At 33.7% G+C, this 22,279-nt stretch overlaps 1 long non-coding RNA gene across 9 annotated transcripts; it reads left to right on the forward strand.

Annotated features, from left to right (window-relative positions):
• Positions 1 to 1,467: 1,467 nt before the first annotated feature.
• On the forward strand, positions 1,468 to 21,886 carry LOC110775405 (uncharacterized). 9 transcript variants are annotated; one of them, XR_008922696.1, is made up of 10 exons: positions 1,468 to 1,684; positions 4,139 to 4,189; positions 8,212 to 8,318; positions 8,964 to 9,104; positions 10,553 to 10,852; positions 12,837 to 12,900; positions 16,851 to 16,916; positions 17,535 to 17,641; positions 19,207 to 19,368; positions 21,272 to 21,886. It is a non-coding gene; the product is annotated as an uncharacterized lncRNA (long non-coding RNA). The 9 variants fall into 9 exon arrangements; XR_002529747.2 differs by lacking the exon at positions 16,851 to 16,916 and having other exon boundaries at positions 1,472 to 1,684; XR_002529745.2 differs by lacking the exon at positions 10,553 to 10,852 and having other exon boundaries at positions 1,481 to 1,684; positions 12,834 to 12,900.
• The last annotated feature ends 393 nt before the right edge of the window (positions 21,887 to 22,279 follow it).

A 22,279-nucleotide genomic window follows, 5' to 3' on the forward strand; every position in this document is an offset into this window, starting at 1 on the left:
ATTAATGTAAATATTTATAAAGTAATATATATAGAATCGGCATGAAACTTTCACCCTATCAAATAAATGAACTTTATAATATGATTTAGCTAACAATATAGAAATGGATTATGTGATTCATGAAAGATTATATAGGACTGTCTGCTAATATAATCAAGTGTCCCATTTAATACCAAGCTCACAACTTGCTTCATATGCCACGAAATTATAAGATACGCATCATATATGAATAATAAATGATCCAAGGGATAAACATAGGCATGCTCATGTATAAAAAGTGATTAACTTTGACCATGTCGAATTAGATATAATCAAGACTATACATAATAAAGGATCACAGGAAACAACTAACTACCGGTCTAACTTTTTGCTTCCTCGTACACTATGAATTTAGAATATATTCAAGGAGAACAAATAATTACCCATTGTATACGTGGAATTAAAGGCACGTCTCATAATCAAACAATTCGAAATCAAGTAACCTTTTTCCCTATAGAGATATAGCTCTCTAAATACATTATATATACAAAAGTGTATAGGGAACTACTAGATATTCAACTTGAGAAAACACATGGGATAGTTATATATAGTTTTCTTTAAGATCTTATTCTCTTATGTTATTAATTGCTGCAAATACTGGTTTGTTAACCATCACCGGCAAAAAAAATACTACAGAGTACTTCATGAATCATAACCCATTATACATGAAATTGTTTATACCAAGTGATTGACAATAAATGGTATAGAACTATAGACAATTGACCTCATTATTGCATCTAATATTCACACTAATACAGTAACTCAAATAAGAATATTCAAATAAATTGAGAAAACTTCCCTTCTTGTTGAGGTATGAATAGCCCAAAGGATACCGTCATCAATTTTAATGTAATGTAATACATAACAATATAACATCAACCAACATCACTTTCATCCAATATTTACATTGCATAACTGCAACGACTATTTAGAAAGCAAACAAACAATCAAACACATATAAACATATAAGGATAAGAATATAAATTTTTACCGATCCAAAGGTATTTCTTTCTTTGCAAATATGTAGATTATCCTTTGGCTTTTCTTTCTTAAATCACCTGAAATATGCTTTCTCCGTGGTAATCGCGAGTTTTTCCATTATTGTTGCTGCAATTTAATTTTCCAAAGGGATACCCTTTATGTTCAATAAAACACGATGTAACGCACCGATTCATACTCATATCTCAATGAAAATTTTATTTGCTCAGTTGGTTAGAACATGGTGCTGATAACGTGTTATGAATAAACAGGAGAGATAAGAGAGAGAATAGGGTTGTGTCTATTATTCCATATAATACTGGGTATATATAAGATACAATAGTTAGGGTTTGACTGAACCCTAGAATATTCCGAAAATACTAATGGGGTATAATGGGCATCCATATTATATTTCATAACATTACGTACTAATATTTGTTTTTATTTATGAATTATGAGTAGAAAAGTATGCCAAATCAAAATAGGTGAATAGTGCCAAAAATAAAAACTATGCAACGATGCTTTGACAACCATGGGCTCCTTGAGTCCTTGTGCTAGCTCACGACATTCGCGCGCCACGACACACATTCAGCTCACAATCAAAGCCAAAGATGAAGCAGAAAAATGGCACCAATGTTTCGATTAAATCATCCCTTATGATTTCAAGGTAACAATGTCCTGCATCTTTTCACTTTTTCTGTATTTAGTTTATCATTTTTTTTTCCCGAACTTGTTAAGGTTTGGGGTATTCAAGATTTGAATTTTACGCCTAATTATAGCATTTTTTATGAATTGAGGAAATTTAATGGATTATACTGATGGGTTCAAGCGGTCAAATCAAGGGAGTATCAAAAGCAGGATTTTTTAGGGTTAAAATTGAGTTATCCTATACAACTAAAATCTGTGAATTTTGAGTTATAGTTATGTGAAATAAATTGTATTTCTGAGAAATCAACCCTCCGAATCATTTAATTATTGAAGCAAATTTCATGAGATTTGCATAATTTGGAAAGATGAGTGATTCTTATAAATTACAGTGCGTGTCCAGCACCATTTGATATAAACCTGTACTAAAATTGTTGGTTAATTGTCATGTGTTTACCCTTTTGTATGTCTTTGATGAAAATGTTTTTTTTTTTTTTGGCGGAATCTGTATCGTAGGATTAAGGGAAACAATCATGTTTCAATTCGAGGAAAGCGTTTGTTAATCAGGTGTGTATATTTTTGTTTGTCGATGTCTTGATGAGCAATTACTGAACTCTAAGGAAAAATGCCTCTCAATGAAAAAGTAGTTTCCAATATTAAGCGGTGATTTTAGTTTCTATGTAGTTTAATACGAAATATTGTTTTTGTCTCTTTTCTTTTGAGCGGGGGTGGGGTGCCATCTTGCAATCATTTGTGCATTGAGTTTCCTTGTTAGTTAGTTGTCTGATGGTGATAGATGGTTTTGATCCTTTAATGGGTTGCGAACTTGGCGATTGCAGTGGTAGAAGGATGATTACATAGTTTAAGTTTATTTTGAGGTGATAAAAATTAAATGTAACCTTGATTTTCAACAGCCGACATTGGAGTTGATAGTATAAAACACATTGAGTCATTATCATTACGCCATTGCCTCAAAGAGGCTCCCGTAAGAAGCGGGGTAAGGGGGGTCGGACGTACGCAACCTTACCCCTGCAATTACAAAGAGGTTGTTTCCAATTGACCCAAAAGCGATGACGTAACGACAACGGGACGACCATCTTCTACTTCATAGAAAGGAGGCGAAGAGGTATTAAGAGCCATTTTGATTTAGTCCATTACATCCCACAGCCAAAAGAACAAATGAATATTTGGCTCCATCGGAAATGGACAAAACACATTAATTGAAGCTAAAATTTTCTTTTAGTGTGTTTAAGATTTAAACATTAACTGTGAGTTTGTGGCTAGCTAAGTTAGGCAGCATAGTTAAAATGTGGAGGTAGCCCAAATTATCTGAATTTCTTGACACATAATTAGTGACCTATATGAATGGTGTAATAACTATCTGCTGTATTTGATCTCAACCAATGAATTTCCATTCTCTAAAATAAAAAAAGCTGCCATTGTCAAGTATGAAATGTGGACTCTGACCAGGCTTGGAATAAACCATTTTCCACCTTTTTTCATAGTGTTTTCTGGGAGTGTCATCAATGATCATTTTCAAATTACCCCAGGTGAAACACAAGTTATGGTGTTATCTCATATGGATGTATTGGTACATTTTTGGGGTTGTATAGTAAAGTTTGGTACATCCCTTTGGGTAACATATTATTTCTCTAGGAGGAGGGTGGGGGTTTAAAATTTATGCGAGGCATTTACAGGTCATAAGAATTCTTATTATGCAAAAAGTTAATCAGATACTGCTACTAGAGCTAGTAAAACAGCATAGTAGATTTTTGGTATTCATTTTCTATAGGGTGTTGATGACTGTTGTATCTCTAAAAGGCGATTTGGAGAAGATCACATATTTTATTGATGTTAACAAGTAATGACAAGCGTAAATAAGGAAAATCGATATTTTAAGACTAACAACTCTATAAAGCCTAAGCTTTAAGCACGTGTGTGGATCAAGCTGAAATTTAGCATCCAGCTTTTTGTCCTTAACTAGAATCCAGAGGAATGCATTAATAGTGTTATTTCCTGTTAAAATGCGTGATATGACGTTGTCCATTTTCAATGGAGCCAAAGATTCATTTGTTCTTTTGGCTATGGGATGTAATGGACTAAATCAAAATGACTCTTAAAACCTTTTCGTTTCCTTTCCATGAAGTAGAAGATGGTCGTCCCGTTGCGATTCGTTATTTCTTTTGGGTTAATTGGAAATAACCTCTCTGCAATTGCAGTGGTAAGGTTGCGTACATACGACCCCCCTTACCCCGCTTCTTGCGGGAGCCTCTTTGAGGCAATGGGGTAATGATAATGATAATGATGATGAATGCGTGATATGACATGCAATTGGTTGGTCCATTTTTGAGTCAAATGAGTAACCTTGCAATTAATAAATAGCTTATGAATTTAGATCTTGTAACTATATAATGCACTTTCCTTGATGCATTTATGTTAATCAGTCTAATGATGAATGTCACTGCTTTATTAGCAGGGAATGGGTATCTTGTCAACTTCAGCAGAAGATGTGTGCTTTGTAATCCTAGTAAGTCTTGCTTTTAATCATACCACCCATGCAGAAGCTTCGCATTTATCCTAGTGAATATAACTCTTTTAATATTCTGAATGGAACTACACCATCTTGTGAGAGTCATCTGTAACCACCACATTATCTAAAGTAGTGATATGGTTGTAGTATTAATGGCTAACACCCTTGAAAGTGGTTCTCACTTTTGGTTGAAGGGACGAGAAATGTGTTAGTTCGATTAATATTTTGAAGGTTGTTGGATGTAAAGCTCATTTTGCAGGTGAAACCACAAGATATTGTTGCCTTCTTTATCAATACTAATAAATTCAATCAAATTCATTTTGGAGGGGGTTTATGATAATGGTTACAACTTCAAATTCAACCTCGCTAAGTGCAATATCTCACCTCCCTTGAGTAAGAATGGTTACAGGGGGGGGGGGGGGGGTGTCATTTCATGCACCTCTTTAGTTCAAATTAAGAGCAAATGTGATATTTAATAACTAGAGTTCAACCCTTAGCCTACACCTAGGGTGTCTAATCTCATTCGCTCCCCTAGCTTTCATGTCTAATTGTAGTATTGTTCCTTGTTTTGTCAAACCGATTTCAAGTCCCTTTAATTGGTTTTTGAGCTTGTATTTTTCTGTAAGGGGGTGGAATGAGAAAGACAAGGTGCTTGAGAGTAAGATTTGACACACAAGTATATCCTGGTTGAATATGGTGTTCATTCCGAGTTATTGATAATCAGGGGAGATATTCTTCCATGTGAGCAAATCGTTAGAAAATAATATATAGGAACATGGAGATGAATTGTGAACAATTAATACATTAGAAAATAAGATCTAACCCTAACCATTATCTTTCATCTCTCATTTTCATGTCAAACCTCATTGGTTAATGGTTTGACATTCAGTATCCCAATTTCAAGTCCCTTTTACTGATTTTTGAGCTTTTTTAAGCATCCTCGAAATAGATTCCACTAATTGATATTCCATCAGTGTCTCTTTACTCCTAAGTCCTAACTCGAGCACAAATGAACAATTGGAGAGAAATAGTAGGAAGGTGGGTCTAGGGCCCAACTCAATAAAGGTATGGATCGAATAAGTGAGACGGACAAAAAGATAAATGGCTCAAATAAATAGAGACAAAGGATATTCTTAAGACTCAGCTTTAATACACATCTTTATCATTGAAAACTAAAAAAGCATACCTTCAACATAGTGGGTCAAAACAGCCCTAAAAATATTTGAACAGAAGAACGTCCTAATAAAGTTTCAAAAGGCTGAGCTATAATAATTCTTTTCCTTTTTATAACATATCAGGGGAGATATTTTCCCATTTACGGGAGTATCAAGGTATGATTTATTTCCTTTCATATGTGGGAACACCTAGATCATTTTTAAACAATTTAATATTAAAAAATGATTTAGATAAAAAAAACAAGGGCCTAACCCTAGTTCTCTCATTCTATATAAAGAGTCTCTGGTCCCTTATTCTGCATTCACCCTCCAACAACTTATTATAATATACTCTCATCAATAGAGAAAATCTTTTCAGGGATTTAAGAGAGAGTAAGAAGGGGGAAATCACTTTCGCTCAATGAGGAAGAGAAAGCGAAAGCTTTGTAATGGCAATGGAACCGTTCTATTTCCATCAAGTCAGTAAATTACCTGAAATTAAGGGGGAGATCAGTGACTTGAAAAGTTCAAGTTTGTTAGTTTGGGAGGCACGTTATCTTCAATTATTTTGTTACCAAACTAATAAGCAAAGGAACTTTTTAGAATTTGGTGGAAGTTATGAGCCATTGTCACTATCATTTATGTGACAATACACATTGATCTACTTCTCTTCTTCGTCCCCTGTGTTTCCATCTTCTTGGGCCACTTCATATGTGCTTGAAGATACAAACCCTACATCACCGCACGCCTCATCTCTTCATACACACTACCAATTGCAGAAAATGGTTGTATGGCTTAAACTCCTAGGCAAAGGTTGTCCATGGACTAAGTTTTATTGGTGTTAATGTCTATCATTCCTCAATCTGTTAATTAATCTATACTCTGAAAAGTACTTAGACGTTACGATATAATAAGGGCTAAAATGCTTGTCGACCCATAGCTTTGTATTTGATTATATATACCTTGTCTTTAACTCTTGCAAAATCTACCTTCATTGGTAATCTCAAATGGAATTAATCTCTCACCAAGATGTGATCTGTCACTTTTATGTAATCTCAAGCTTCTTGGCCGCCTTGCCCCTACTGTTTTTAACAATTTAGCAAATGTTTGGAAATGGCTGTATAAAATGTGTTGCATACTTGTTTATGATATATTGATGAATAGCTTTGTATTTTGTCATATGTACCTTGAATCAAGTTAAGTAAGCTTTATTACTGATTTTGAAATAATATGATCAATATTATCATTGGTTTTAGACTCTTGTATTTATTTTGTGCTCTGAGATGGGATGTTCTTTTGCTATATCAAGCTGGAGTTGTATCTTACTCCCTCCGTTTCTAATAGATTGCTCCAAATAATAATTTTCACTATATTAAGAAAGAAGGCAAAAGAAAAGCAAGTGGGTTGATAGTTTTGTCATTTTGCTAGTTTAAACAATAGAATGTGAGAGTAAACGTATAAGGACCACATACTATAAATGGTATGGGGAAAACTCAAAGAGACGGACCAAAAAGGAAATTGGGGCGATCTTTTAGGGGTGGAGGGAGTACTATGTACTACGCATATTACAAAACTAGGTAATACTCGAGAAATGCTTGGTCTCCTCAGTTAAATAATGAAAACTTGGGCATTATTTAAATTATTAATTTTCTACACAATTATTTAGAAAATGTGCATTAGTTAATTTAGATCTAATCTTCAATGCAAATATTTAATAATTATTAATATTGACCAACCCTACATTGTTAACATTTCTAAAAAAATCATTTTTAAGTCTTAACGTGAAATTTAATAGTACTCCCTCGACTCATATGTAGATTACTAGAGTTTATTCCTCTTTCACATGATAAACCCACCGGGCCTAACACAAGCCCATACATGAAAAGCGATTGACCACATAAAAGTCTGACGGATTTCCATCCTAAAACCAATTGGTGATAGGTGGAGTAGTCCACCAATCTTATGTTGGAGTTTAATCAATGTAAATCCTGTTTGTGTCATCCTACATAGTGATTTGCTGAAGTTTGTGGATGTTGTGTCGTTGTTAGAACTTGGAAGAGATCGAATGTACTGAAGGTAATTTGTGACATATTAAAGGAGGCTGATTATTATTGATGATTTGAAAATTGCAGATATTAAAAAGAATATTCAAGCTAGCTTTCCATAGGCTTGCCGCTTGATTCTCTTCTAATTGAAGACCCAATAACTTTCATCATGATTTCCTTCTCTCTAATCTCCACTTTTATAGAGGATCCCTCTTTTCTTCTCTAACTAACTCCAATCTAACAAACTAATCATGAACTGCCGGGGGAAACAATAATATCTTGCAAACATCAAATAATTTTTGCATTGAGCTGTTGAACTTGTTTTCATTACTTCCTCATTTCCACTGTTAATTGATAATTACAACACTTCCTTTTAAGGAGGTTTTTATTACAACACTTCCTTATATCTGTCTATCTCTCTCCCCTCATCATGTGACCTCCTGACACGTTGTAACTTGCAAGTATTTTGAACAAAGGAAGTATAAATTAGCGGCGACACCAGCCTAATAACTGTTAATTGATAATTACAACACTTCCTTTTAAGGAGGTTTTTATTACAACACTTCCTTATATCTGTCTATCTCTCTCCCCTCATCATGTGACCTCCTGACACGTTGTAACTTGCAAGTATTTTGAACAAAGGAAGTATAAATTAGCGGCGACACCAGCCTAATAACTGCTTTGCAAAATATGATCTCAACAAGATAGAGTAGGTCAAAGCTAGTATTCACTGTCCAGCTATTCAATTCTTCTATTCTATTAAACTTGTATATATGTGTAACTGATATGAGTGATATCTTTGTCCTGTTAACTGTTGCAGAGCGTAAATCTAGAAGCTACCTTGTCATCAGTAACTTTTCAACCACTTTCAGCAGACATTGTTGATGCTATCTCCATTCACTAATCACTATGGAAATTCTCATGGAGGTATGATTCTGTATTTCATCTTTCTCCCTAATGAACTAATATCAATCTGTTTCATTCATGCTCTTAATTTACTTTAGCATACTGCTCATTCAAGATTGAAGATCTATGTCAGAGAATTAGAAAAAGGTTTCAAGACTGAGGTGTCAAATGTACATGCACCTTATGATTTATTATTTCCTTCAATCCTATTTAGTGAGCATTTTTATCCAAAATAACATGTAAAGGTTTTCTTATCAAAACAAATTTGGTAATACAGATACAACATTAGTATCATTTTATAACCCATTAGTACATATTCAATGCCACCTCAATTCGAATTTCACTAAGTTCAAGTAATAATCAAGTATATGTAAAAAATTGAGAAAATGGCCTATATTTCATATCATAAAGTCCTTGAAATAAGGTTAATAAGGATCTTGGTATTTTCAATGAGATGAACCCATTATTCTGTTATGGTCAATGTGAGTAGAGTTCTAGATGGATCAGTGTATTAAGAAGTCTTCTCATTTAAGCTGCTGTAGCCATGTAGCATGTAATTTACAAAATCAAGTTAATGAAAACATACAGCATTTGTATAGTTTCCAGTTTTACAATTCATACGCTCTTCACGCCCGCCATTAATTGTTTGCATTTCCCGTTTGCTAGGTATCTTTATTAGTGCATGAAGAAATAATCAAGAGCGGAGGACACTGAAATCTCAATATGTGAAGATAGATAGTATTGGACTTATCTTCTCTAAAATGGAATCAGATCCTAAACTAGCATTTGAATTTTTCGGAAGTCCAGGTAAATGATGCCATAAGTAAAAAGATATATGCTGGTCTAATTTTCTTTTTAATTCTGGATTTTAGTAAAATGATATACTTCTATATGCTATGCTTAATGGTTGTCATCATAATTGTATTGCTTGTCCCTCAACTAGCATTCGATATTTTTTGGAATGCCAGTAAGTCTGGAGAACTCTCACCAAGATGATCGATCTATGCCCTTGATCATCATATGTAGTTTTATTTGTCAAGTTTTTCTTGTCCATTTCTGTTTGCAATTTTAGAAAGGTCTGGAAATGGCTTCATAAAATGTGTATGGTATATAGACAAATAGCTTGGTATCTGGTCATATGTATCACAAATCTTATAAATTGAACTCTAGTATTGACCGTTATCTTGTAAAGTGAGACTCTATTATTGGCCGTGAAAGATTAAGATCAATGTTTCCGTTTAAAATTTACACTTGTATTTGTTCTTTTTGCTCTAGTATGGGACTCTACTGCTATCTCAAGTTGAATCTTATTAAACTAGATAATGTTCGAGATACGTTCGATCTAATTAAGCAATGCACAAGGGAAAAAAGAACTTATTTTTTTTTATTAATCTATAATTTTCAATTACAAACTTTTATATGGTCAGTCTTACATAAAAGACCTTCCTTGGTGTCATATAAGTAAAACAATGTAACCAATTAATTAAGCAATAAAACTAATTAGTTAAGCACTGGAACTAATTATTTAAGCACTGAAACTAATTAGTTAAGCACTAGAACTGATTAGTTAAACACCGGAACAAATTAGTTAAGCAATCAAATCGATGTTTTTGGTAAGGCGGTCTTACACAAAAGTTGCTGATTTCCAATATAGTTATTTGAAAATGTAAGATCTAATTTTCATTGCGAATATTTACTTTTTCCGTTAGAACCTTGTTTATACGAGTATTTTGAATACTGTCAATTGAAGTCTTGATACTAGTATTGAGTATAAACTCTTGATACTAGCACGAAGTACTTCGTATATGTTTAGCCGGAAATTATGTAATGCTATTTTAATAATGTTAGAATATGCCTTGAATTGGTCAAGCCCCCTAATGCAACGCCTCAGCACGGGGATCTCGCATCTGTCTGTTATTCTGGACTAGGGTTATCTATTTTGGGTCTATTTTCTGCGCCTTTTCCGCATCTGTCTAGAGAGTACTATATAAACTCCCTATGTCATAACCTAGTTGTATTCTGTAATTTGTACTCCTCAAGATCAATAAAACTTACCTCACCTCTGTGGACGTAGCTAACATATTGTTAGTGAACCACGTTAAATCTCGGCGTTCTTTATTTACGTTAGTTAATCTTTTTTTGTATCCGTTATAACAAATAACTTTGTCGCTTATCCCATTTTTTATTTTCACAATTCTTCATTATCCTATTCTCAAATTCTCTACTTTATATCTCTTATATCTTTCCTCTTGTAGTCATATCAAACGCCCCCCTATGGAATTTGAGAAGTTCATTCAGAGAAGAAAGTGTACAACCAATTTAACGTATCTTAATAAGCTAAGTGACAACAGACTTGAATATGACATATCGGACATTCAATTCACTAGTTAAGTTTAAGACCGATGATCTGTATATGATAGGTCACTGGGTCTTGAATTCCACTCCACGTTTGTAGTTTACATTCCCATTCGCAACCAAAAGAAATCATAACAGCAAAAAATGAAGCAGAAAAATGGCACCAATGTTTGGATTAAATCATCCCTTACAAATTCAAGGTAACAATGTCCTGCATCTTTTCACTTTTTCTGTATTTAATTTCTCATTTTTTTCCGAACTTGTTAAGGTTTGGGGTATTCATGATTTGAATTTTACGCCTAATTATAGCATTTTTTATGAAATGAGGAAATTTAATGGATTATACTGATGGGTTCAAGACTTCAAGCTATCAAATCAAGGGAGTATCAAAGCAGGAGTTCTTAGGGTTAAAATTGAGTTATCTTGTACAAATAAAATCTGTGAATTTTGAGTTGTAATTATGTGAAATAAATTGTATTTCTAAGAAATCAACCCTCCGTATCATTTAATTATTGAAGCAAATTTCATGAGATTTGCATAAGTTGGAAAGATGAGTGATTCTTATAAATTCAGTGCGTGTCCAGCACAATTTGATATAAACCTGTACTAAAATTGTTGGTTAATTGTCATGTGTTTACCCTTTTGTATGTCTTTGATGAAAATGTTTTTTTTTTTTTTGGCGGAATTTGTATCGTAGGATTAAGGGAAACAATCATGTTTAAATTCGAGGAAAGGGTTTGTTAATCAGATGTGTATATTTTTGTTTGTCGATGTCTTGATGTGCAATTACTAAAGTTTAAGGAAAAATGCCTCTTAATGAAAAAGTAGCTTCCAATATTAAGATTGTAGTTTCTATGAAGTTTAATACGAAGAATTGTTTTTGTCTCTTTTCTTTCGACGGGGGGTGGGGTGCCATCTTGCAATCATCTGTGCATTGAGTTTCTTTGTTAGTTAGTTGTCTGATGTTGATAGATGGTTTTGATCCTTTAATGGGTTGCGAACTTGGCGATAGCAGTGGTAGAAGGAAGATACTTAGTTTAAATTTATTTTGATGTGATGTAAAAGATTGAATGTAACCTTGATTTTCAACAGGCAACATTGGAGATGATAGTATAAAACACATTGATTGAAGCTAAATTTTCTTTTAGTGTGTTTAAGATTTAAACATTAAATATGAGTTTGTGGCTAGTTAAGTTAGGCAGCATAGTTAAAATGTGGAGGTAGCCCAAATTATTCGAGTTTCTTGACACATAATTAGTGACCTATATGAATGGTGTAATAACTATCTGATGTGTTTGATCTTGACCAATGAATTTCCATTCTCTAAAATATAAAAAAATCTGCCAATTGTCAAGTATGAAATGTGGACTCTGACCAGGCTTGGAATAAACCATTCTTCTGTGGAAGAGTTTGATTAAAAACCTACTCTCTTTTTTTCCACCTTTTTCATAGTGCTATCTGGGAGTGTCATCAATGGTCATTTTCAAATTACCCCAGGTGAAACACAAGTTGTGGTGTTATCTCATATGGATGTATTGGTACATGTTTGTGGTGGTATAAAGTCATGGATTGATGGCAGTACATCAAATGACTACTCATGATATATATAAGAGGGTTTGGTGGTTGCCATGTGTAGAGTTTGGTACATCCCTTTGGGTAATATATTATTTCTCTAGGAGGCATTTACATGTCATTAGGATTCTTATCATGCAAAAAGTTAATCAGATACTGCTACTAGAGCTAGTAAAACAGCGTAGTAGATTTTTGGTATCATTTTCTATAGGGTTTTGATGACTGTTGTATCTCTAAAAGGCGATTTGGAGAAGCCAAGATCACATATTTTATTGATGTTCACAAGTAATGACAAGCCTAAATAAGGAAATCAATATTTTAAGACTAACAACTCTGTAAAGCCTAAGCTTTAAGCACGTGTGTGGATCAAGCTGAAATTTAGCATTCGTCTTTTTGTCCTTAACTAGAATCCAGACGAATGCATTAATAGTGTTATTTCCTGTTAGAATGCGTGATATGACATGCAATTGGTTGGTCCATTTTTGAGTCAAATGAGTAACATTGCAATTAATAAATAGCTTATCAATTTAGATCTTGTAACTATATAATGCACTGTCCTTGACGCATTTATGTTATTCAGTCTAATGATGAATGTATCTGCTTTATTAGCAGGGAATGGGTATCTTATTAACTTCAGCAGAAGATGTGTGCAGCAACCCGTCAATTTGTAATCCTAGTAAGTCTTGCTTTTAATCATACCACCCATGCAGAAGCTTAGCATTTATCCTAGTGAATATAACTCTTTAATATTCTGAATGGCACTACACTATCTGGTTAGAGTCATCTGCAACCACCACATTATCTAAAGTAGTGATATGGAAGCTTCTATGGTTGTAGTATTAATGGCTAACACCCTTGAAAGTGGTTCTCACTTTTGGTTGAAGGGACAATAAATGTGTTAGTTAGATTAATATTTTAAAGGTTGTTGGATGCAAGCTCATTTAGCAGGTGAAACCACAAGACATTGTTGCCTTCTTTATCAATACTAATAACTTCAATCAAATTCATTTTGGAGGGGGGGGTTTATGAGTCTGTTCAACCTCGTTAAGTGCAATATCTCACCTCCCTTGAGTAAGAATGGTTAGGGGGGGGGGGGGGAGATGTCATTTCATGCACCTCTTTAGTTCAAATTAAGAGCAAATGTGATATTTAATAACTAGAGTTCAACCCTTAGCCTACACCTAGGGTGTCTAATCCCATTCGCTCCCTAGCCTTCATGTCTAATTGTTAGTATTGTTCCTTGTTTTGTCAAACCAATTTCAAGTCCCTTTAATTGGTTTTTGAGCTTGTATTTTTCTGTAATGGGGTGGAATGAGAAAGACGGGGTGCTTGAGAGTAAGGTTTGACACACAAGTATATCCTGGTGGAATATGGTGTTCATTCCGAGTTATTAATAATCAGGGGAGATATTCTTCCATTATTTTTCTCTTTTAGTAATTACTTGTTTTAGTGTAACTTATATGGTTGTATATTTTACGTACCTGTTATTAATGGTTGTGAGAAAATCATTAGAAAATAATACTCTCTCCGTCCCGGAATACTTGACCTATTTTCCTTATCGGGTCATCCCTTAATACTTGACCTGTTTCTAAAAATGGAAATATTCTAACAATATTATATTATTTCTCACTCCACCCCTATTAACCCACCTACCCCCTACTCCATACAAAAAATAATTAAAAATTCAACCCCTACTCTCCCCCAACCCCACCTCTTAACCCACCTCCCACTAACTACATTAAAATAATACCCACTATCAAATACTACCTATTAAATTAAATGAGTCAATTCAAGTTCCTTAAACTCTGTGCCGGTCAAACCGGGTCGAGTATTCTGGGACGGAGGGAGTATATAGGAACATGGAGATTAATTGTGAACAATTAATACATTAGAAAATAAGATCTAACCCTGAGAGACATAGGGCGGCTAATACCATTCAGCCATTATCTTTCATCTCTCATTCTCATGTCAAACCTCATTGATTAATGGTTAAAGATAGGACATTCAGTATCCCAATTTGAAGTCCCTTTTACTGATTTTTGAGCTTTTTTAAGCATCCTTGAAATAGATTCCACTAATTGATATTCCATCAATGTTTCTTTACTCCTAACTTGAGCACAAATGAACAATTGGAGAGAAATAGTAGGGGGGTAGGTCTAGGGCCCAACTCAATAAAGGTATGGATCGAATAAAGTGAGACGGGACAAAAAGATAAATGGCTCAAATAAATAGAGACAAAGGATATGCTTAAGACTCAGGTTTAATACACGTCTTTATGATTGAAAACTAAAAAAGCATACCTTCAACATAGTGGATCAAAACAGCCCTAAAAATATTTGAACAGAAGAACGTCCTAATAAAGTTTCAAAAGGCTGAGCTATAATAATTCTTTGGAAAAATTGATATTGACAGTTCCAACTATGGCCGTTTAACTTTTAAAGGTCCCAACTTTTGATTATTCTAGAGTGGTCTCAACTTTAAGGTGTGTTTTCCAAGAATGGTCCTTTGGTTTATTAAACTATTAATTAAGTTGATTTAAGCATATCATACTGTTCCATTTACTTCATTTAATTAAAAAATATGATTATTGCACGAGAGATATGAGTGTTAATTAAGTTATTTAGCACTTAATTTTAACTAAGGGACCATTTTTGGAAAACACTCTCTATAGTTGGGACCACCCTGACATAATCAAAAGTTGGGACCTTTTAAAGTAAATCGGCCATAGTTGGGACCGATAATATCAATTTTTCCTAATTCTTTTCCTTTATATACCATATCAGGGGAGATATTTTCCCATTTATGGGCGTATCTAGGTATGATTTATTTCCTTTCATATGTGGGAACACCAAGATCATTTTTAAACAAATAATATTAAAAAATGATTTAGATAAAAAACAAGGGCCTAACCCTAGTTCTCTCACTCTATATAAAGAGTCTCTGGTCCCTTATTCTGCATTCACTCTCCAACAAAACTTATTATAATATACTCTCATCAATAGAGAAAATCTTTTCAGGGATTTAAGAGAGAGTAAGAAGGGGGAAATCACCTTCGCTCAATGAGGAGGAGAAAACGAAAGCTATATAATGGCTATGGAACCGTTCCATTTCCATCAACTCAGTAAATTACCTGAAATTAAGGGAGAAGATCAGTGACTTGAAAAGTTCAAGTTTGTTAGTTTGGGAGGCAATTTATCTTCAATTATTTTGTTACCAAACTAATAAGCAAAGGAACTTTTTAAAATTTGGTGGAAGTTATGTGCCATTGTCACTATCATTTATGTGACAATACACATTGATCTACTTCTCTTCTTTGTCCCTTGTGTTTCCATCTTCTTGGGCCACTTCATATGTTCTTGAAGATACAAACCCTATATTTTTCTTCTTTGTGCTAGCATTACCGCATGCCTCCTCTCTTCCTACACACTATCAATTGCAGAAAATGGTTGTACGGCTTAAACTCCTAGGCAAAGGTTGTCCATGGACTAAGTTTTATTGGTGCTAATGTCTATCATTCCTCAATCTGTACTCTGAAAAATACTTAGACATTACGATATAATAAGGGCTAAAAATGCTTGTCGATGCATAGCTTTGTATTTGATCATATATACCTTGTCGTTAACTCTTGCAAAATCTACCTTCATTGGTAATCTCGGATGGAATTAAGCTCTCACCAAGATGTGATTTGCCACTTTTATGTAATTTCAAGCTTCTTGGCCGCCTTGCCCCTACTGTTTTTAATAATTTAGCAAATGATTGGAAATGGCTGTATAAAATGTGTCGTATACTTGTTTATGATATATTGATGAATAGCTTTGTATTTTGTCATATGTACCTTGAAATAATATGATCAATATTATCATTGGGTTTAGACTCTTGTATTTATTTTTTGCTCTGAGATGGGGATGTTCTTTTTCTATCTCAAGCTGGAGTTGTATCTTACTCCCTCCGTTTCTAAAAGATTGCCCCAAATAATATTTTTTCACTTTATTAAGAAAGACGGCAAAAGAAAAGCAAGTGGGTTGATAGTTTTGTCATTTTGCTAATTTAAACAATAGAATGTGAGAGTAACCGTATAAGGACCACATACTATAAATGGTATGGGGAAAACTCAAAGAGACGGACCAAAAAGGAAATTGGGGAGATCTTTTAGGGTGGAGGGAGTACTATGTACTACGCATTTTACAAACTAGGTAACACTCGAGATATGCTTGGTCTCCTTAATTAAATAATGAAAACTTGGGCATTATTTAAATCATTAATTTTCAACACAATTATTTAGAAAATGTGCATGAGTTAATTTAGATCTAATCTTCAATGCAAATATTTATTGATTATTAATATTGACCAACCCTACATTGTTAACATTTCTAAAACAATCATTTTTAAGTCTTAACGTGAAATGTATTAGTACTCCCTCGACTCATATGTAGAGTACTAGAGTTTATTCCTCTTTCACATGATAAACCCACCGGGCCTAACAGAAGCCCGTAAATGAAAAGAGATTAACCACATATAAGTCTGACAGATTTCCATCATAAAACCAATTGGTGATAGGTGGAGTAGTCCACCAATCTTATGTTGGAGTTTAATCAATGTAAATCCTGTTTGTGTCATGCTACACAGTGATTTGCTGAAGTTTGTGGATGTTGTGTCATTGTTGGAACTTGGAAGAGATCGAATGTACTGAAGGTAATTTGTGACATATTAAAGGAGGCTGAGTATTATTGATGATTTGAAAATTGCAGATATTAAAAAGAATATTCAAGCTAGCTTTCCATAGGCTTGCCGCTTGATTCTCTTCTAATTGAAGACCCAATAACTTTCATCATGATTCCTTTCTCTAATCTCCACTTTTATAGAGGATCCCTCTTTTCTTCTCTTACTAACTCCAATTTAACAAACTAACTATGAACTGCAAGGGGAAACAATAATATCTTGCAAACACCAAGTAATTTTTGCATTGAGCTGTTGAACTTGTTTTCTTTACTTCCTCATTTCCTCTGTTAATTGATAATTAAACACTTCCTTTTAAGGAGGTTTTTATTGCAACACTTCCTTATTTCTGTCTATCTCTCTCCCCTCATCATGTGACCTCCTTAATCCTGAGCCTCCACCCACATTGTAACTTGCAAGTACTTGGAGCAAAGGAAGTATAAATTAACAGCCAAACCAGCCTAATAACTTCTTTGCAAAATATGATCTCAACAAGATAGAGTAGGTTAAAGCTATTCAATTCTTCTAGTACATTAAACTTGTATATATGTGTAACTGATATGAGTGATATCTTTGTCCTGTTAACTGTTGCAGAGTGTAATTCTAGAAGTTACCTTGTCATCAGTAACTTTTCAACCACTTTCAGCAGACTTTACTGATGTTATCACCATTCATTAATCACTATGGAAATTCGCATGGAGGTATTATTCTGTATTCATCTTTCTCCCTAGTGAACTAATATCAATCTGTTTCATTCATGTTCTTAATTTACTTTAGCATACTGCTCATTCAAGATTGAAGATCTATGTCAGAAAATTAGAAAAATGCACCTTGTGATGTATTATTTCCTTCAATCCTATTTAGTGAGTATTTTAATCCAAAATATACATGTAATTGTTTGCTTATCAATACCAATTTGGTAATACCGATACAACATTAGTATCATTTTATAACCCATTAGTACATATTCAATGCCACCTCAATTCGATAGAATTTCACTAAGTTTAAGATAGGATCTAAAAATTGAGAAAATGACCTATGTTTCATATCAAACGCTTAAAATCAGGTTCTTGGTATTTTCAATGAGATAAACCCATTATTCCGTTATGGTCAATGTGAGTAGAGTCTCTAGATGGATCAGTGTATTAAGAAGTCTCGTCATTTAAACTGCTGTAGCCATGTAGCATGTAATTTACAAAATCAAGTTAATGAAAAAATACAACATTTGTATAGTTTCCAGTTTCACGATTCTTGCTTTCTTATAAGCATCCTTTCTTATTAAGGAAATGCATTGCATGAATGCTACAATTGTCTATTATTATGCCTAAACACTACCTGAAGTCCTCAGTTGTTACGGAGCACTAGCTTACTAGCACTCAAAATGCTTAATGATTTAGATCGTGTTGGAAACTGGAGGATGTCCACATTGGAGTACTGGTTTTGGGCTTACTTCATCTTGTGCCAGAATCAGCAGTTTAAAAACTTAGGGAACAATATATGGTTGATGCATGAGCTCCACTAACTCGCGTATTTTTCTTTGCACATTACTTTTCTGTTTTGGTGTTGATGTTCCCTATAAGGCTATAACCAAGTACTTCCAAGTTATACAATTTAGGCAAATTTGTCAAAAACTACCTTATAAAATTGTGTTTTTGCAAAAAACTACTTTATAAAAAAAATGTTGTAATTAACTATTTTATAAAAAAATTATGTTGTTAGATACTACATTATCCCGAATTATGAAGGTTGACTCAAATTTCGGGATTGACTTTACCATATGCATCTTACGTGCCACTTAATTACCCTTTTTCCCGTTAGATATGTCTAGTAAAGTCAATCCCGGAATCTTGAATCAAAGTTCATAATCCTACCAAATGTAGTACGAAGTATCTTCCAACATAAATTTTTTATAAGGTAGTTACAACATTTTTTTTTATAAGGTAGTTTATCACAAAAATTCAATTTTATAAGGTAGTTTATGAGGTATTTTTGACAAATTTTATAAAGCATGACCTGTTATTATAGGCAGCCAAGAATATATCTCTGGTTCCGAAGAGATAAATATACTGATAATGCAAAGTGTTCTCCTAGCAGATGTCCTGGTTCAAGCCCATGCATTCATAATCTATATTTCAATTTAAGCAGGTCATGCTTTATATCACTTGTTTCATCTACCATAGGAATTTGACGAATGTTTTTTATTTTTATTTTTTATTCATATACTCTTCATGCCCGCCACTAATTGTTTGCATTTCCTGTTTGCTAGGTATCTACTACTCTACTAGGTATCTTTATCAGTGCACATGAAGAAATAATCAGAAGCGGAGGACACTGAAATCCCAATATGTGAAGATAGATAGTATTGGACTTATCTTCTCTAAAATGGAATCAGATCCTCAACTAGCATTAGAATTTTTTGGAAGTCCAGGTAAACGATGCCATAAGTAAAAAGATATGCTGGTCTGATTTTCTTTTTAATTCTGGATTTTAGTAAAATGATATACTTCTATAGTTCTATATGCTATGCTTAATGGTTGTCATCATAATTGTATTGCTTGTCCCTCAACTAGCATTTGATATTTTTTGGAATGCCAAGTAAGCCATGCCATGAGTAAAAAGATGCACTTGGAAATTTTTTGTGAGTTCTGGATTTTAGTGGTAATCATTATTGTATTTCTTGTCTTGCGGCAACTATTGATTCTCTTAATTATTTCATACGCCGTTTATGAAACGGTGTTCTTCTGGAACATGAACTTGGGCTAATCTTCGTCTGCTCATATATATATTTACCTAATTCCACTTATAGTTTGTTAATTCTGATACAAGCGTTGTAAGAATGCAGAAATTTTTTCGAATGCACATAAGTGCAGAAAGCAAGCTGAAAGTTCAATTTTGTAAGTTTTGTAAAGTATTCTTGAAGATATCAATCAATTTATATTGCATCCAAATGAATTCTGGTCTTATTCCTTCAAATAAAGTCCATCCAAAGTTGTTCTTTGTCTTTTGACAATTTTAGGATAGATAAGCAAGCTTTTTGGAAGTGTTAGAGCATGGATAAACTTGGGGCCTGCTGAGACACCACCAGCTTCTTTAACATAAAGGAGGCTTTTAGTAAGAACTTATGATGTTCGCAAAGAACAGGTTCAAAGAAGACATATTGGCATAGACGAGGGGAGATCTTTCCTCAGGGATAAAATAAAACTATAGACCTCAAATGATCCCTGTTACAAAGTCATGTATCAAGTTGATCTCTTCTTTTGAGTGAATGTGAAAAAAAAGTCTAAATCTTTTGTTGAAACGGCCTTAGAATCTTAGTAAAAAGATAAGATGAATGATAATAAAGAAAATATATCCATTCTATTATTAATCTTGTGGTCTTTTAAATTAAAGATTCTGGTAATACTGATTCATTTTTCATGATACGTGCTTCCTTTGATGTTTTTATCCTTATTTGTTCTTCTTCGTGCTTGGCTTTTGCACCTTGTTGGATATTTAATTTTCCTGACCTAAATTTAAATTGGCGGAGTCACCCTAACACTGTGGCTCAGCTTATGGTTCAGGACTCAGGAGCTTATTGCCCTTTATTTTTCTGATCAAGAGCTTATAGACATGTTATTAATATCATATATACGGGTATACTTATGTTTTCCGCATTCTGACCCGGTAATTAAGAAAAACAAACGAGCTTACCCACTAAATTGTGAGAAAATAAAACTCTAGTTCTGAACTTTGAGGAAATACCTTTAAACACAGGATTGTAGAAAAAAAGTTTCAATAGAGTCAACAACCCTGTTATCTTTTTCAAATCTTTTATTACCATACCAGGGATATCTTCTTCCAAATCAGGTATGATTATTTTCCTTTAATGTGTGGGAACATTATGATTTTCTTGAACAACTAAATAATTTTTTGGATTAAATAAAATGGACCAACCCTAGTTCTTAGCCCTAGTAGGCTCTATATAAAGAGGCTCTGATCACTTGTTCTGCATTCATCAAGCTACAAACATTATTTTACATATCCTTATCTGGTTAGACGAGAGAGTAAAGTTTTCTGAGGAAATCAATTCTTTTTGAGATATCAAAATCGAAATCAAATCACCTTCAATTCCGACAATGAGGAAGAGAAAAAGAAAGATCTATAATGGGATTCGAACTGTTTCATTTCCATCAAGTCAGTAAATTACCTGATAAAGGTAACGTCATTGTCCAATACTATGATTTTTTTAAAAAAAAGTTTAACTTGATAATATCATTGTTTTTGTTGTGACTTTGATAGAATATATGATGAAATTGTTTGGTGTCTGATTTTATTTGTACCCATTTTGACAGGAGGGGATCTAAGGACTCCAGAAAACACAGTGACGGAGGCGGTGAAACTAACAGAGATCATCCACGTCTTCATATCTGGTTGTTGCCTTTCTGGATTTTCGAAGCTACCCTCCATGATCTTTGCTGAAACAAGAAATTGTCCATGCTCGATTGATCTTTTGCTTATTCATGAATTCATTCATGTATGCCATTGTTCATATAAGCATGTCTCGATACAGGTACAAGGCAAGAAGGCCAAGAACGGTTTTCTTCCATACCTGTTGAATGCTGGATTGACAATTTCTTCTGTTTCAACATCTTACAAGTTAAAAAAAAAAAAATGTATTTCTTTTGTTACGGGTTTTTGTATTCTTTTCTTTCGAGATTACTGATCATTTAGGGATTGTGCTTGTAGCTTGTGAATTGTGACAAATGTTTTAGTTTATAGCTCCTGATTGTTTACACGGTGGTAGCGTTGATAATCGTTTTAGTCCACAGATTCTAGACAGTTAGTTGATGTGATTCGTCCATTTTTACATGACCTTGGTCTTGATTTTACATTTTACTTTGTTAGTGATATTCAAGTGTAATACGATGAGTTTATTTTTAACAATTATGGCGTTATGAATATGATGATACATGATGTGGTGGTAATATTGGAATGTTTGTGCTTGTATATTGTTATGGTACCTGAAATTCCTGTGGTGGTATATTAGATATTCTGCTGAATTTGCATATAACATTATAACTCAAGTAAGATGTACTGAAAGAGAATACAACACTTGAAATAGAATTTATGTAACTCGGTATCCGGAAGATAAGAGATTATAACACTTAGGATCATAGATTGATTATTAATACACAAGCCACAATCATGAATTCTTCTAGAAATGCTCAAAAAAATTCAATTCAGGTATCATTTGATGTTTAGACATATAACTAGTGTTTCTCCCGGGCGATGCCCCGGGTTACAACATTGAAAAGTATATGAAGTCGTTTGTATTTCTCTATGCATTGTTTACACAATTA

The sequence above is a fragment of the Spinacia oleracea genome, chromosome 6 (genome assembly GCF_020520425.1).
Source record: "Spinacia oleracea cultivar Varoflay chromosome 6, BTI_SOV_V1, whole genome shotgun sequence".
In the NCBI taxonomy this organism is placed as follows: Eukaryota; Viridiplantae; Streptophyta; class Magnoliopsida; order Caryophyllales; family Amaranthaceae; genus Spinacia; species Spinacia oleracea.